Below are 4,832 nucleotides of genomic sequence, written 5' to 3'. Positions count from 1 at the left end.
CTACATCTGCCCTGCACACGGCCCACACCCCAGACGCTATCCATAGGCCTCGCGGAAAATCAACACAAGCCCAGACGCCCACGCAGGGCCTCTTACCGCCACCAGACCCAGACCAACCCGTCTCCCCGTCCCACACACGCGCTGCACACCCTCCGCAGTCAACGGGTACATGCCGATCCCACCTGAGTGACAGGCTCCGGCTCTGCAGCACAAGGACCCCAAGGCACACCGCCCCCACACCCCCAAACCCGCCCCAAGCTACACTTTGAGGGCCACAACCTCAATCAACAGTGTGACCCTCAAAACCCGCAAAATTGAAGGTCACACCAGGCAGCCCAAACTCAGACCCTCAGAGACGCAGCTCAGCCGAGGCGGCACCCAAACCCGCGGACGCTCCAGCCACAAACACTACCCACGCACCGTGCGCGCCTGCAGGCCCAGCCGAGCAGAGCCGGCCACTGGGCTGGGGCAGGTACAGGGGCCTGTGTGCGCCCACAGAAGAAGTGGGGCTTCCTCCGGCATGGCCGGCGATTCCCTGAGTGTCCTGAGACACGGAGAAAGGGGAGAACAGCAGAGAACTGGGAGCCCCTCCGTGGTGTGTTTTTGTCACCGGCTGCCCTTCCATCACCCCCGCTGACCCCAGGAGATGCTGCTGCTGTGCCCGTTTCTCAGATGATGCACCCTAGGCTCAGACAGGAGCCCAGACACCGCCTACCTGCACAGCTGGGCACCGGGCCATCGCTGACACTCAAGGGTGGGATGGTGATCGAAGGCTGGACGAGACCCATGGGCACCTGTGTCCTCCTGCTTGGGTGTGGGGGCCAGGATGTGGGACTGCTGTGTGCGGCCGCCTGGACACACACAGGTGTCTTCCCTGAGTCTCTGGCAGCTGCCCCAGGGGGGTGTGCTCTCCATGACTGCCACTCCAGTGTTGCCATGGAGATGCCACAGCCCCAGTCAGGGGTGCTTCGGCCCCTCTGTGTGCCTGCAGGGAGCCTGTACGTGGGGCCAAGGTCAAGGGAGCGGACAGGGCATCAGTGGGGGTCAGCTCCTCCCACCCCTGGGGCGGGGCTGTGAACCTCAGCCCTCCCCCCGTCTCGGAAACCCAGGGGGTTGCATCCCCAGCCCCCACCGAGGCAAGCTTTAGGGTTTCCACGAGCACACAGGGGTCTCTGCGCATGCACAGGCCCTGGCGTTTCACACACACCTGACGTATGTCCTCTGCATGAATGCATGTTATTGGTGTGGGCCTCCGGGTGTCCTCCGGGTCCCATTCCACAGCCCGTGTGCCTGCCATTGATGGGGACTGCGGTCACCAGCAAGGCCGATGTACTGCCTGGCCTTTGCACTTCTGGGATGGGGGCTGGGGCAGGAGCAGAGTGGCAGCTTCCACATTCCTGGGCCATGAGTCACAGGGAGCTCCACCCAGGTGCCCCCTCCCACGTCCCCCTCCGCCAGGAAGACCCCTCCTAGGAACAGGAGGTAAACTGAGGCCAGGGCGCAGGCAGCTGAATCTCCTGCCAATTCACAGTTGGCAGCCACCTAGGGATCTCAGATGTCCCCACCTACTCATGCAGGTGGGGAACGGGGTGGGTGGGGACGGGGGAGTCAGTTAAAGTTAAACTCTTCCTCCTGGCTTTTGGGCTCCTGTAGCTCTCCTCTGCCCTACAGACCCCGGCGGCTGCTGACAGCCCGTGGCATGTTCGCACCCCAGGGGCATGAGTCACGCCACCAGCCATGGGCACATATGATCTGTGAGTCCCGGTTCCCCCGCGTCATGCACACGCAGCAGCGCTGTCCCCGGCTGATCCCACATCCTGGTTATGCACATGCTTTGGGGTCCACGCACAACCCCTTGTGTTCTTGCACATAAGGCATGACCATGCAAACATGTTTCCATGTGTGCACACGCACGCACACACACACGTGTGAGTTCTATGCACACACTTCCACAGCCATGTGCACAGGCACAAGGCCCCATTTTCATGTTCACACAGGCATGGTCCCCAGAAACCTTGTTTCTCCATCTCTGTACCCACGAGTCCCCTGCCCACGGCACACATGTGCACCACACCTGGCAACGTACACACACATCCAGTCCCCGCTTCCCCCTCCCTGGCTCTGAGCCCCGGGGATCTGGGCCAGGCGGGCGGGCTGGAGTCTCTGCCAGGGCCGTCCCCTTCCGCGCCCGCGCCGGGCGGCCTCCAGGTGCACCGTCCCTGCCCCCGCCTGGCCGGCCGGGAGGGGCCGGTAATTACGCGGCCCCGGGGTTCCCCATCACCACGCGCCTTTCACCCCGTCCACGCCCGACCCGAGCCCAGACACTCATTACCGCCTCTCGCCCGGTCATTAGCCGGGGTCGGGGGAGGACCCGGCGTCCGGCGGGCCCGACCCCGCGGGGAGGACAGAGGGGGCGGTGCGGGAGCAAGGAGGCCCCGCCCCCGTCTCCGTGGCAACGCCGGCGCAGCCCCGGGGGTGGTCTTCGGCGGGCGCCCGGGGAGGGGCGTCTTGTGAGTGTGCAGACGGGGACCTCCGGCCTAAGCCCCGTCCCGCCGGGCAGGCGGTGAGCACCGCGTGTCCCGGCCGTGAATAGCAGCCTCGCCCCCGCCCGCGGCTATTTTAAGTCCCCTCCTCGCCGACCACCCCCAGCGCTTGGGCGGAGACGCGAGGGCGGGCCTGAGGGCGGGACGGGAGCCCCCTCCCACGCTGGTGCTCGCGGCCGTCGGCTGGACGGCGGGGCGGGACCGGGAGCCCCCGGCCAGGCTGACAGCGAGGCCGTAGCTCCCCCTTGTGTCCGCGGGGAGAGCGTGGAGTCGCGGCCGAGGGAGCTGGCATCACCTTCCAGGGAGGAAGGTGGTGCCAGCCCCCTGAGACCAGTCCCCCATCTCGCCCCTCACGGGTTCACAAGGTCCTAGGTACACACCGAGTCACAGGGACACGCCGACGTCGGTAGCCGCAGAAACACAGGTGGGCAGACAGGTAACACACCTGAGACGCCAGCACACAGTTCCCACACAATATCCGGTGCAGGCGCACCTAGGGACAGGTATCCATAGGTAAAGGTACGGTATCCATAGATATCCATAGGTAAAGGTCCACACCGTGATGGGAACCCAGGACAGTCGTGGGTACGCATGGAGCCCCGTACCCAGCAACAGGCTCGTAGTAAGTACACGCTTGATAACTGCTGGTGGAATGAATGAATGAACCAGGGAACTTCACAAAACCAGGAGAAGGCAGACTAGGAACCACAGAACAGTGAGGGCGGGGACGGGGGGTGGTGCAAAGAGTGATGAGGGGCCCCGGTGACTGCAAGGACCCCTTCGCCTGGTCTGGGGACAGGAGCCGCCGACCTGACTTTGCTGGGGGAGCAGATGAGAAGGGAGGGGATTACTCCTGGGCTGGGCATGCCTGGCCCCAGGTCCCCTCCACGGGCCCTGGCGGGAGGGCGAGAGCTGAGTGCTGATTCTCTCTGCTCCTTTTAGTAACCGCCCTGCGTGAGTGGCTGACGCAGCAGCGGGCTGCGGCTGACGGGGAATTGTATGGGGGGGCTGTGGCGTGGGGGGACGAGGTGCGGACACGGCTGCCATGAGTCATGAGCTGCTGCCTGGGGGAAGGGGTCCTGAGCCCGAGGAGGGGGTCCCAGCGGCCTTGTCACAGGAGACAGTGTCCATGCTCTCGTTCCTACTGCGTCAGCTAGACCCACCGAGTCTGGGGCCTGGAGTGGGGCTGGAACTTTCCTGGGGTAGGCAGCAAAGCAGGGGTCTCTGTTCTCAAATCGCCCTAACTTTTTTGGCTGCGCCGTGCGGCATTCGGGGTCCTAGTTCCCCAACCAGGGATCGAACCCACGCCCCCTGTATTGGAAGCGCAGAGTCTTAACCACTGTACAGCCAGGGAAGTCCCTCAAATTCCCCCTAACTTTTATGCAGATGGTATGCCCTTTGAAGACTTTCTGGGGCAGGGGTATAACTTGGGCCTCTGGTCTGGGCAGGCAGGGGTCTGCACTAGCTTCTTCCACCCATGGAAGGGTCCAGGGCCACAGAAGGTAACATGAGCCAAGGCCTGGGCAGGGGGAAAGGAGTGACCACAAGAGGGGCTCCCAGGAGCAGCCTTGGGGGTGAAGATCTCTGCAAAGCTGGTTCTTCCGATAGCAGAGCTCTCAGGACCCCCAGACAGAAAAAAGATGCAGGGGGAGGAACCAAGTGGGTTCTGGGTGTGCTGGTGGGCGGCTGGAGCACAGCGGTGAAAGGGAGATGGGGGGGGCTGGGCTGAATTTTGGGGTGCAGTGGAGACTCGAGAGTTGGGCACAATGGTGGATTTGAGAGCCCAAGTCGAGGTCAGCCTGAGGTCCAGAGCTGGGATGCAAAAAGTGTCTGGCCAGGTGACTATGGCGTGTGAGTGCTGCACCACACTGGGTGAAGTCCGGATTGGGGTGGGAGTTAGGTGTGGTTGCGGGTTGGGATTCGTAGGCAAACTGGGTTGGGTGAAGTTGGGGTGACCCAAAGTTGGGAAGCAGGAAGAATTGGGATCGTGGAGAATATTGGGGTCCACATAAATGGAGTTGCCTCAGTGTTAGGGTTTGGGCGGGCCTTGGGGCGGATCACACGAAGTGGAACGTTGGGGTTCTGAGAGTTCTGGGGTGTCGGTTATGTTGGCAAGTACATAATGACTGATATCGGGGTTCACATGAAGTTGAGGTGTCCGAGAACTTGATTTCGGGTGGGTGTGGGGACCTGGATGAGGTCAGTAAGTCGCCGACTGCGGGAGCACCGCAAAGGTCTGGATTGCAGCGACTCCCAGAAGGTTCCCAGGAGGCTTGGGCAAATGGCAGA

Source organism: Neophocaena asiaeorientalis, unplaced genomic scaffold, assembly GCF_003031525.2.
Source record: "Neophocaena asiaeorientalis asiaeorientalis breed wild unplaced genomic scaffold, Neophocaena_asiaeorientalis_V1.1 scaffold469, whole genome shotgun sequence".
NCBI lineage: Eukaryota > Metazoa > Chordata > Mammalia > Artiodactyla > Phocoenidae > Neophocaena > Neophocaena asiaeorientalis.
Note: the sequence above shows the minus strand (reverse complement) of the source record.